This window comes from Falco naumanni, chromosome 3 (assembly GCF_017639655.2).
Source record: "Falco naumanni isolate bFalNau1 chromosome 3, bFalNau1.pat, whole genome shotgun sequence".
Classification (NCBI taxonomy): Eukaryota; Metazoa; Chordata; class Aves; order Falconiformes; family Falconidae; genus Falco; species Falco naumanni.
Window position 1 is genome coordinate 94,626,045 of NC_054056.1, and position 13,630 is coordinate 94,639,674.

Below are 13,630 nucleotides of genomic sequence, written 5' to 3' on the forward strand. Positions count from 1 at the left end.
AAAAAAAATACTACTGTGTAAAATTTGTTTTCTTTTCTTGCTATTTTTTATGGGTAAGAGGGGAAAGAGTGATATCAAGTGGTCAGTTGTGCTCACACTCCCATGCTGTCACTTCCTTACAGAAGATAACAGCCGCTTGCTTTATTGACCAGGTTGTTAAAATTTGTGAGCAAGTGGAAGGGGTTTTCCTGTTTATCACCCAACTCCATCCCTTCCACTGTACCTGAGATAAACTACTTGGTAAAGAGGGGTGGGGGTTTTTTGTTCAATGGAAGCATTTAATCCTGCTTTCCTCATCATAGAAGGAGTCAGGCTAAACTGTTGTCTGTGTTCTTCATCTTTGTTCTCTAGCGATTTTGTTTTCAAAGCCTTCCTACAAACAAGTCCAGTATAAAAGCTTAGGACTCCAGTAAGTACTGTACAAGCTGCTGTGCTGTTTTTTTTGCCCTGTTCAAGGTACCTAGTGCCTGCACATCAGCACTAGATTCTGCTCGAATGGAAACAAGATGCAGCTGGACAACAGAATGACACCACCCCCCAAGGTGAGGGCAGCAGTCAGTGAGCTGAAAGACAGGTTTGCTGCTCAGAGGGATGTGGATATAGGGAGAGAAACGGGCTCACAGGCACTGCGTGAACTTGAGCAAAGACAGCTGCCAAGGCCAGCGTTTGGGGAGGAATAACCGTTATGCACCAGTACAGGCTGGGGGCTCACTAGCCAGGAAGCAGCTCTGCAGAAAAGACCTGAGACTGCTTGTGGAAAACAAGTTGTACCTGTGGCAAAGGCCAACCATCTCCTGGGATGTTGTTAGCAAGCAGGTAGCCCTCCTTCCCCAATGTTTGGCACTTACGAGGTTGTGTCTGGGCTCCCTGGAGTACCACAGTGGAGGAAGTCCAGTGGAGGCTACCTAGGCTTCTCAGGGGGCTGAGGCGTGGGACACTATGACGTACTCTAGGAGAATTGTGTCTCTTCATACTGGGGAAGAGACAAAAGAGAAAGCAAGGGGCAGGTGGTACAGGTATTTACAACTGCTTGAGCGGAGGATACAGAGAAGATGGAGCCTTCGGATGTGCCTGAGCACCTCTGAGGTATGTGGTAATATGATGAGAAGTGGAGGACACAAGTTTGAATATGGGATATTCTCACTAGAGGCTGTGGTGGGTTGGCCTTGGCTTACTGCCAGATACGCACCCAGCTGCAGTCTTGCTACCCCTATTCAACGGGACAGGAGAAAACAAGGTGAAAAATCTCACGGGGTGAGATAAAGATGAGGAGATTGCTTACCAATTACTGCCACAGGCAAACCAGACTTGACTTGGAAGATTTCGTTTATTGCCAACTAAAATAGATTCGGATGGTGAGAACCAGACGAAAAATAAAACAAGTTATTCCCCTTCTTTTTTTCTGAGGCTTAGCTTCGCTCCTTTATTCCCAGCTTCCTTCCTTCTGCCCAGTGGCAGTAGGGAGTGGGTGGTTAGGGTAAGCTCACAACAGGTCCTCTTGGTTTCACCTTCCTGCTCAAATTTTTCCCCTGGTCCAGCACGGCTCCTTCCACTGGCTGCAGTCCTTCAGGATCAACCTAGTCTAGCATGGGTCCTCTATGGGCCACATGCCTTTCAGGGCACATCCACCTGGTCTGATTTGGGTTCTCCAGAGGCTATAGCCGTGGGCATCTGCTCTGGTGTGGACCTCCATAGGCAGGACAACTGCTGCTCCACTGTGGCCCACTCTGTGGGCTTCAGGGAAACGGCTGTAGTGCATTTCCTTTCAGTGGTACATCCAGGCTGGAGTTACCTGTGGCTGAACAGGCAGAATTGCTGTTTATAAGGAAGGGAAGATTATAGAATATTAAATGTTAGTGACCAGCCATGGAATAGCTGATGTCTGATACCATCGGCTAGTGGTAAAGAGAGATACTTTGGATACAGGGGGTGGGAGTTAGTCTGTGTTAGGGTTGATTGATAGAGAAAAGCTAGAACCAAACCCTTCTGTTTTTGCAGTTTATTATATTTCTATGGTTCTTAAAAATTTCTGGCAAATGGAACAGTTTGAACTGTGTAGAAATGGAAAATTTTCCTTCTGTTTCTGAGAAGCGTGCCAGGTGATTAAGGTAGAAAGTAATTTATGGAAGAAACAATGTAGTCTACTCTAGGATGAGGAGTATGGGAATTTTATTTTTATTATAATAACAACAGATCATTTGTGTCCTAATAGGAAAAGCAGACATAATCGGATTGTCAAAATTTACATGTCTGTAGTCAAAAATCTGAGATGGGGAGACAGCGGCTGCACGGCAGCAGTATCTAAAATGGCAATGTGCTAATACTTCAGTGAATTTAACATAGATCTTGAAATGCTGATGGATACCATTTGAAAATGGACAAATAAAACTTAGTAATGAAATTGTGTGAGAAAGCAATGCCTGTGGTGAGTTCCAGGATCATGAGGACTGGGGAGAAGAAGGAGCGGAGAGCTAGGCAGAAGTAAAGGAGATGTGGTAGCTAAGAGCTTATAGAAGGGGCAGTTAAGCAGATGCAGGAAAGAGCTAGTAACTCTCATTAACGAGCAGGAGGGGGTGTGGGTGAGTGTCCCCCCAAGGACAAAGCGGGAGGGAATTTCAGTGAACTTAAGGAAAATGAACAACAAGCGAACACGTTGGAAGAAAACAAACATCATTGCCTTAAAGAAGGGCAAGAAGAGGATTCGGGGAGCTAGTCTAGTCAGCCTGACCTTGACTCCCTGGAAGATGATGGAGCAAACTGTATTAAGGACAAGAAGGTGACTAAGGGTAGTCACTGGATTTGTGGTGCCTCACCAACCTGATAGCCTTCTACAATGAGATGACTGGCTCAGTGGATGAAAGGAGAGCAGTGGGTGTTGTGTACCTTGACTTGCAGCAAGGCCCTTGATGCTGTCTCCTACAGCATCCTCATTGACAAACTGATGAAGTACAGATGAGGTAAGTGGACAGTCAGGTGGACTGAAAACCAAGTGAACTTGATTGGGCTCAAAGGCCTGATACCAGTGGCATGAAGTCCACCCACAGGCCAGTTAGTAGTGGCGTACCCCAGGGGTTGATGCTGGGACCAATATTGTTTAGCATTTTTATTAATGACTTGGGTGATGGGACAGAGCACACCCTCACCAGGTTTGCTCGTGATAGAAAACCGAGTGGCTCATACACCATATGGTCCCCACTCAGAGGGCTCTCGATACGCTGCAGAAATGGGCAGACGGGAACGTCATGAAGTTCAACCAAGGCATACGTGGAGTCCTGCATCTGAGGAAGAATAACCACATGTAGAGTACAGATTGGTGGCCAACTGGCTGGGAAGCAATCTTGCAGTAAAAGGACCTTGGAGGTCCTTTTGGAAAAGTTGAGCATGAGGCAGCAATGTGTCCTTGCAGCGGAGAAGGCCAACAGCATGCCTTAGGAAAAGCATTGCCAAGGGGTCAAGGAAGGTGATTAGTCTTCTCAATTCAGAACTGATAAGACCACATCACAGAATTACAGTAGGTGAGGTTGGCAAGCACCACTGAAGATCTAGTCCACCCCTGCCCTGCTCAGGCAAGGTCAGCTAGAACAGGTTGCGCAGTGCCGTGTCCAGTAAGGTGCTGAAAATCTACAAGACTGGAGACTCCACAACCTCTCTGGGTAATCTCCTCCGGTGTTCAAACACCCATGCAATAAAACTGCTTTGTGTTTACACAGAATGTGTTGTGTCTCATTTTGTGCTCATCGGGCGCCACTGAGGAGAGTCAGGCTCTGTCGTCTTTATACCCTCCCATCAGTTATTCATAAACATTGATAAGATGCTCCTGAGACATCTTATTTTCTTGGGCAGAGGGTGGTGAGTGCTCCTGCAGTATTCAAGCACTTGCTTCTGGGGCTGATTTTACTTTAAGGAACATAGTTCTTGAACATGGCAAATCCGCAGGGACCAGCAGATAGGAGATCTTTGGGGTTTTGTTTTTTTGTTGTTGTTTGGTGTTCTTTTTTTCATATAATAGCATTTTGAAATGCTTAGGTTTTAAACATCTGCATTAGTTTAATTTTTATAAATTGATGATGATGATGATGATCTTGAAAGCTTTCTGGAAGATAAATGCATCTATGTTCTGCTGAACTATTAGATGTAGAAATTGTGCAGTGACTGATTCCTGAGCAGAAGTGTTTAGAAGGTAACTTCTCCCCAGATACCTGCATATGTGAATTTGGTTTTTTTGGCAGAATTCCCACAGCAGAAGGGGTGTTTGAATTATGTTAACAAATGCAGTGTTTATCTTCTGCTCAACTGGGACTGGATTCTTAGAGTGAAAGACTAACATTTATCAGCAGCTTCAGTATTTGTCTCCAGGTGGACAGCGTGTAGTTTATCTTATACTGACCTAAATATCTTTCAGAGCACAGTGTGTGAGATGAGTCATAAGCAAATGGCATCACCCTTCACTCTGTGGGGATGGGATCCCTGCCTGGGATCTTTTAGAGTTGCTTTATAAACAAATTAACTCTGGCACTTTCTGTACTACGGCATTAAGTGGAAGAACTGCGGATAGAGCCAGACAGGAATACTGCATCTTGCACAGGTCTGGGCTGTGTGTATCACCAAGAAGCTTACATTTTGTAGGGTTAGGGGAAATACAAGTGTAATATTTGAATTCCTGCAGCTTTGTTGAATTGGATGTGATTTTCCTGAGGTGATTTGAGTCCCTAAACAGGTCATTGCAATGTTATATTTCCCTGAGGCTTTGGGGCTGGACGGTGGTGCCGGTGGGACCTGTGAAGCCGTGGCTGTGCAGACACTCTTGGAGAGCCCTGCACCCGACAGAGCCAATGGGAAAACTACGGGGGAAGTGAAGTTAAGCAAAAGTAGGTGCTGGAGAGCCAGCTTTGGATAGACAGCTGCACTTTTAACGTTAGAGAGTTACAAAAGAAGCATGAGCCTGCGCAGGGTCGTAGGGCTGTTCGCTATTTATTGGCCCCAGTATTGCTCTCCCAAAAAATGTGGTGGTTTTAGCTTTCGCCCTATGTAGGTAAACTCAATAAGAATCTCTCCTGTCTTACGGTATGTCTGGTTGGAGTCTTCAGACATGAAATCTTCACTTTTCACCTCCAGAGAGCGATCTCGACCTACTTTCAGAAAGCTGCGGGGCTGAAACTCGCCCTTTGCTGGAGGGTTTGGGTTTGAACTGAGGTGTTTGACGTTTTAGTGATTTCATTTTGTGGTCGCACAATACCAAGGAAAATTTTAATATTGTCCGTAATTATTATGCTCTGCTTCCCCATACTCCCTAGAGATCCATACGGTGCCACGCGCATACTTAGTCTCTCACTGAAGAGATTGGCGTGTCCTGACAGTGGAACAGAATTCTGGTGGACTCAGGATTGCTACTTAAAATTGTATGTCTAGTGTCAGGTATATTATGGGAACGAGTATTTTAGAATTGGATTCTTTGACTACACTGTTTCCTATTTCTGTTGGTTTTTACCAAATATTACACGAGGGGACCCTAACCTAGGGATCTCGTGCTTTTTCTATCAAAGCAAAAGTTTTCAACTTTCAACCTGCTGTACCAATTCTTTTTGCAATATATGACCCTGCTTCACAATCACAGCAAGAAAAGCAAAAGACAGGTGATCCTGCAGGTGAAGGCTGCAAATCATTGTTGCAGGCTTTTTAATCTTTGTTTTTCTTTTTTTAAATAGATTTCTGATTTTTTTGATGTGTGAAAATATTTCTGTAGTTCCTGAGCTATGAAGTTTTCATTCCATGACAAACTTGGATTTTAAGTTAAATATTCAAAAATTAGGGTTTTAATAACTTCTAATAAAGCCTGGCAAAGGCTTGCCTTTTCCAGACTCTTCAGGAGAAATTCATGGCCTGTGGGGACAGAAGTGTTGTGGACATTATTATATGGTGACTTTATTCTTGCGCACATCTGTTTTGCTGTTCTCTGCCTTGTGTCGGTAACAGTGTCAGCCCGAGGCAGACCAGCCCGCTGGTGCAGCTGAAACCCACTTCTTCTCCCACGGTACCGATTACCTGCTTCGGATAACAGAAAACAGAAAAACTGTTTTCAACTTAACTTTGCCTGTGAACATGATGGAGAAAGCAACTGTAAGAACAAACATGGATCTGGGATACAAGGAACAATCTCACCCAGTAAGGACCCGTTTTCCACACCGGAGCAGCCAAGGGCAATGGCTCAGCCCCCCTTGCTCCCCAGTCTTGTTCTGATGTGTCATATCACCATGTGTCACTTGGTCATTGCATGGTAATTGCATGCTCCTTACTGAATCCCTTAGTTCTTTGTCCTTCTGCTACTCCAGCTTTCCTGTCTCCCCCTTGCTCTTTTCCACCGCTCCCTTCCCTTTCTCCTCTTGCATTTCTAAACTGCCAGTCTACCAGAGGCTGCTGGTCTGAGCATTTTCATGTTGCTAAGCAATATTCTTCCTCTCTTCTCTGCAGCCTGGATTTCTTAGAAGTATTCAGTATCTGCAATCCCCACTTGGTTGCCCTAAATTCAGATGCATCCTTGTCTTTATCTCCTATAGCTAAACAATAAATTCACCCATGTGAAAGTTTGTAGACGTTGGTATAATTTGTCAATCTAAATTTGTCATTTCACTCTCTCTCCTTGCAGTGACTTGCACCCAGAGCGCCAAAAAAAGGTGCCGTGTCCTGTGGCATGTGAAGCCAGCTGCACGCACCCGTACTGTATCGTGATACAGGTGTGGTCAGTGACAGCAGAGATTTGGGCTCTCGGCTTTGCCTCGGTCATTAGGGATGCCAAGAGCCAGGAGCAGCCGGTGCCCCCTCAGCTGTCACCCCTGCCGCCCCCCGCAGCTGGCAGGCCCAGGCTGCCCTGCCCGCACAGATGTAGGGCTCCATCTGCGGAGGAAACTGTGAGTAACTAATCCATGCGTTGAGGCCGTGTTGCGGATAGACTTAATGGCCACACGAGGCAATGCCCCCGGCAGCGTTTTGGTCTGTAGTAGAGTTCCTTCTGGAAACTGCAACTGAGTAAATCCCAAGCTCAGGGAACGTTCTCGGTGTGAACGAGCAGACTGCTGGCGTTAGGTGACATCTGGAGAAGGCTGGCTTTCAGCTAAAACAACTGTTTAACCTCTGTCTCCTCGCTGCACCCAGAGTAACCTGATTCTGGCTGAGATGCAGTTTCTCTAAGTACCCTGGGCTGACAGCCCTTCTCCTCTGGCCTCTCTTCTTTACTCCAGTCTTTCCCCTTCCCTCAAGGCAGATGAAGCAGCATGCTGATTTCATCTGAAAATAGGCTTCTCCCATTTTCTGATTGGTAACGGCACTAGTGATAACAGGCTTGTAGCCAGGCTGCAGTTACAGAAGGCGATATGGCCGACCAGCACAAAGTGCTCATACCACTGTATTTAAAAACAGGCTTCGAAGCCTTTACAACAGTGACTAAAGCTGCGGTCATGCACGAATCCCTCCTCCCTTTCCCGGATCATTCCTCGCAGGCAAATGCTACTTGCACACAGTGGTATCAGCGTGCAATCTTGCACAAACCTCTGGCGCTTCTCTTCCTGAAAGATGGGAACAGAAAAATGTTGCTTTAGGAGGGACAGAATGGAGTTCACCAGCCTCCTCTCACAGCTGTATTGATCTATGGTGAGCAGGATTCCTCATGTTTTTGCATGAGGATCTTCACAGCCCAAAATCATCAGAGGTTAATTTCCCGTTCTCCCTTGTCTTGAGGTCTGAGTCTGATAAGACTCTACAAATCCCCGACGTTTCTCCTCATGCACTGGCTAGCATGAAAGGAGATCAGAAAGATGATCATAATTATTTTACCTTAATTTACTCCTTGATGTCCTCTCAAGGGAAGAGCTCTGGTGGGGTGAGTTCATCTCCTGAACCACGAGAGATGACTAGCAGGAGAGCCAAAGTGGAAGACAGCTAACGAAACATTCCCGTCATGGTGGGACAGTTTCTTCCCAGACAGCTCTCTGATGGTTTTGTACACAGGTAACACAAACTGTCGCCCTTTGAAAACCAAGCAGCGACAGAAGATAGGGATAATTCTTAGGAGAAAGTGATTTTCAAAGCTGCCAAGCTTTTATGTAACATATATGTCATATTCAGTCGTGACCGTAGCTTTCTTTTGATGAAGACTGGCGAGTGAACGTGCTTAAGGCCAACAGGACAGCTATGTGTAGCAAAACTCACAGAATTTCAGCAAGTAACTTCTGCAGCTGGCTGGAAATGGCTCACTGACCTAGTGCTTATTTGCTGGTAAAACACGTAGTCTTAAACAGCCAAATAGATTAACACTTCAGCAAGCCACAGTTATATTTAAATGATTGCAGAGCCACCCTCTCTGTTTAAAAACGAAAATTAAAGTTTGTCTCATTTTTGGCTCTTCTGTGTCCGCATGAGTTTTCAGCCGTTTGAGATCAGCTGTATCCTAGTGAACCAACTTCTTCCCATGTGGATATCAGATGGGATTTGCCAGGTTAAAAAGCCAAAAAGTAGATGATAAGAAAAACCTAACAGGAAAACCATAGTGGTTTTAAAAATAACAGATTTTTTATTCAGCGTATAGCTCCTCTGCTTTGTGCTGTTGAAGGAGAACGGCAGTATCACAGTACTCGAAGCAGCACTGATTAAAATGTCAGTGTAAAGTGAAATCTAGTAACTGTTTACATTGAAATTTTGGACCTATGAGTAAAAAAGCAGAAACTTCAGCTCATCATTCTACTACACCACAGCAAGAAAGTTATAAATCAAGTTAGTTACATTGAAATGGGTTTTCATAACCTAACCAATACCTAATGAAGAAGCTTTTGAAATAAGAACAACAACATTGAAATATTATTATTTGCACCCAGATCTTTGTTCAAAATGTCTGTGCTGACTAGTCACAAAGAAAATGTTCAGTTGACAGGAATTCATCTGGGGCTGGGACACAACCTTCTGGCTGCTGAGAAGCTCCTATATAGTTCTGTTTTTTTGGTTAGTTGTAATCACAAACAGCTATTTAAAGGGGAAATAAAGCAGGGCATGGTGTCAGAGTAGGGACACCTATCTTTCACCTGCAAACAATTCCCATGGTAGGGCAAATCCTCGAGATTTTTGAAAAGATGTAGTGTTTTATGTGGAACTGAAGGTCTGAGCAGTTACTGAAGAAGATAAAGAAAAACTTTTTGACAGTTAAAAACTGGCATGAACTTAGGTACGTGTGAAGAAAAGGGATGTGTGGAGATTGTCTGATGAAGAATTATGGAAAATGTTGAGAGAGCCAGGTACGGGGCTCAGACACATGGGGGTTGGACTAGACAATCTCCAGAGGTCCCTTCCAACCTGACCATTCCGTGATATTTATCAGCTATCACATTTCAGTATGCATGGCCTGGGTTATAGGGCAGGTGAGTAAAGCTTCTTCCAGAGGGTTTTTCTTCAGGTTTGGGCCGTCAGACTGCTGCCAGACCTGACAGCTCCATCCGTGATGAGGAAAACCAATGGAGGCAAGTTTAAACACAGCCAAGGAGCCTGGGAGTCCCTGGAGGGGACAGATGGCTCCGGCTCAGCAGCCGCTGAGGAGGGCGACGCTCCCTCAGCTCCACGTGCCCATGCCTCCTCGAGAGCAGCCGGGCTCCTTCACAGGATAGATCTTCCTCCTGATAGACTTTTTGCTTTTATATTCTATGTCCTAGTTTGTGTACCAGTGTGGCATCCCATACGATGTGTGTATGTTTGCTTTGGCAGCAACCCAAAGGCTGGAATATTCCCTTTTTGCAGATTTGAGAAATGAGGCACAGAGCTAAACTTCCAAATTTCCAGACACGTTTAGACTTGTAAATCCATCCGTTCTCAATTTAATTTAAGCCCAAATATTCATACACTTAAACATCATCTACTCACATTTAGACACAAAGTATGGCAAAGCAGAGAATGATAAAATTAATAATTTAATAGAATTGCTCAAATAAATAAGAATGCAATTAATTATTTTAGGTCATAAACAGATCAAAACCAGTTACAGTGCTTCCACAGTACTAAGACAGCATGTTACCACTGGAGAATAGCTAGCTATTCTAAAAGAGATCATCTTCATTTTCCTCTCCCAAATGGACTGACTTCCCACTGCAGTGTGTTTGCTAAGGCGCTGAAAGCAGTAGCAAATTAAGCTGAGGCAAATGAGTCTGTATTAAGTCAAGCACCCCTTGACACGTCACCGTTTACAGCCTGGCACGTCATGGCAGATGGAGATCAGCACCACCTTACGCTCATTCACAGATGAGTCAACTCTTTAAGACACAAATGAACGGACCTGCTCTTAACAGAGGCAAAGAATCTTAGCTGAAGAGGAAAAACCTCCATCATAGGAAAAGGGGTTGGTCATTCAAGGGAGAGGGAAGACGCAGCCTTTGCAACACAGCATTTCTGTTCCATCCTTAAGTGAGAGACTATTGCTTCTGGCAAACCGAGCTGAACCGGCCGGGAGCTGCCACCAGCCCTGCTCCGCTTCTGAGAGGGAAACGTGTACCCATGTTGTCGTCATTCAGAGAAGGAGTAGAAGGAAGAAATAAATGATCTGCTGAGACTGGAACGGATAACAGAGATATATTTTGAAACTGATGTAAATCCTGTTTGGTGACGTGCTGGTGAGTCACTGGGTGGGTGGAAGTGATTTTGCATAATAACGGTATCATCTGCTTTCCCCTCTTGCACTGACATACGACAGCAAACACAGGCACTGTGCAGCAGCCAGTGAGTCAGATGCTGTGTGCCAACCTAAAAGGGCTGAAACTTCAAAATATTTACAGTTGCATTTCACAATTTGGTGTAAAAAGGCATTGGGAGAGGGCACTGGTGTGGTACCACTGTTTCGGTTTCCCCTGGGACTGACCACATCACACCGAGGGGTCAAAACTTTGGAGGAATCTTAGGAAGAAGCTGCCTTAGACTCCACAGTGTTTAGACAGAATAAAAGAGGACATGAACAGGAGGACAGGCTCTTTTAGAATTAACACTTATAAAGAATGGGGTTGAATTCAGAGTAATTGTACCAAGGTAAGTTTTCAATTTCATTTTTTTAAAAATTCAGCAGAAGCATTGGAGTTCAAAGGAAGACTTGTGCATACAAAGGCTTGTGCTGAAGCTTAGAAATATTCAAAAGTGCTTATTGAATGGAGGTGATCTTTATTTCTTATTTTAAAATACTTTAATTATTACATAACAAAACATGATTTAAAAAATCAGTATGATTGTTCCTAATTGAACTCTTACCTAATACGCTGGTAACACAAACGTAATCAAAGCCTGTCCCTCTCCTTATTTTCCAGCTTCTTGGCACTGCAGGGAATGGAAACAAAGAAAAGAAGAGAGCAAAAGATTGTATTTTGTCAGGTTTATAGTTGACCTGTACATACATGACCCTGTATGTATAGAATTAGCAGTTCCTCAACTTACAGAGCTTTTCTAATACAGTACACAACTATTGCAGTGTTTGCCTACTTTTTTAATTGCATTTGGGTTTCCCCGTGCTATTGCTTTAGACTGTTAGAGCATCTAGTCTATAACAAAACAAATTAATTACTTATAAACAACTAAAGTGCAGCAGTACCTGCTTAATCTTGTAATGCCCGCAGAGAGAAGAATGCATCTCAAGTAAAAAGTCAAAGCTATTTTAATTAAGGTTTAGCTATTAGGGCCATAAAATTTCAGACTGACTCTGCCAGGAGCACCTTGAGTGATAAATGTTTACCCGGTATGATACTTGGTTACGTGAAATACTGACTTCATAACTAGGTTTTATGATTTACCTTCTTAATTAGGGACAAAGTGTAGTTTTGGAACAGAGTACAAGGTAAACAGATTTTATGTGAAGGAGCTCTGCAGAGAGTCGGGTACATGAGGATAAATCCCTCACCATGCTGTGCTGCTGCCCAATTTCCAGTCTGAGGTTTCCAGTGCCTTTACGGTCAGTGCCAATGCCAGCTTCTGCAGCGGTTGATGTGCACCCTTTTAGTGATGAATTCAATAGCTCTTTCCTCCGGTGAGTGCCACCCACAAATTCCCTGTGTGAACAATTTTGAGCCTCTCTCTGTATTATCCTTGCTGCACTTAAGGCTTAATATCCTTGCTGGATATTAAACTTGATCTGCTCTACTCAGGCTCCTCAGCCAACAGATACTTAAACACTCTCAAATAAAGCCTGGCACACAGCCAACAATTTTTCCCCCCAGAAAATAATTTTATTTGTCAAGCTGCCAGTTTATTTGCACAGGTCTGAGCCACGAAAGGGACTGGAGGAAGACCTTCTGCCTTCTTTAAGAAGGACGAGATGGCTGTCACAGCCTGACAATACTTTGTGGGATGTGTTTCCACGGGTGGTTATTGAGCCCTTCAAACACTCCAGTGAAGGGAATGGCTATTTAGAACACCCAGCAGCTCTTGATGTTACAAAGCAATATGGCCAAACCTTCTTTATCGCACCCATTTTCACACGTCCTCCTCTCTCAATCTCTTCAAACTATTTGAATTCACAGGAAAGCATTTCAGCAGACATTTTCGCCAAGGGCAAATACACCTAGCCATTAGCAAGCGTGCTGTCCCTGTAGCATCCCACTTCCCTGAAAACCCAGCATCCACCATCACCCAAGGCCACATCTCTGCCTCTGTTCAGTGGTTGTGATCCACTTGCCATCCCTGACTGCAAATGGGTAACACTGTATTCCGAGTGCAGCAAAGGGTGCCGACCCTCACTTCGCAAATGAAGCAAGCAAGATATTCTGGTGTAACTTTAAAATATTTGAACATGCAATATTTTAGAGGTTAGATGGAGGCAAACCTAAGATTCTGTCTTTCCACATACTGATTTTGGAGATTTCTTTACACACAGCACACCGAAAAAACATGATGGATGCTGCGCAAACATGCACATCTGGCCCAATTTTCAGTCATAGAGCATCAGTAAGATGCCACACAGTGAGGACACTTTGATGTCTGCTACATAAGGTTTCCACTACTTGCTGGGAAAGTGAATATGCTTGTACAGATCCTAAACCTCCTGCTTATGCAAAACTTACAGTTGGTTCACTAGGAAACATTTGCTGTTTGCAGGGGAAGGAGACAGCTTAGCATTAAAGTTCAGCTGTGGGCCAAAGGCTGAGAAAGCTGGAAAGCTGAAATGACTGTGAAATTTTCATGATGGTACATCATCACGGGAAATCTCCGTGCTGCCGGGGCACAGTTATTTACCATTAGGAATCTGGGAAATTATTCCTTGGGGGGTTTAAATCAAATTTCAATCTAAATTCTCGGGCTCGGATGGGGGAATTCAAAGCCTTGCTCTCTGACTATATGGATTTTGGGATTTGAGGTTCTGTTTCAGAGTCATCTTTAAACATGAAAAAGATGCAGTGGAGGAGTGAGTTAATTAACTTCTTCCTATTTATGAGCTGTTTGGAGACTTCTTATGGAACGTTCAGCTGTAGCTAATATTGAATATCACCTATACATGTTCAAGAAGCTGTGAATACTAAATTGATAACTTGCTTGGGTTTAATGACCATATGAGATAAAAGCATGCTATCCTTTCCTTGTTGAAAAAAAGGCATAATTAATGCACAACAATATGGAAATTATATGT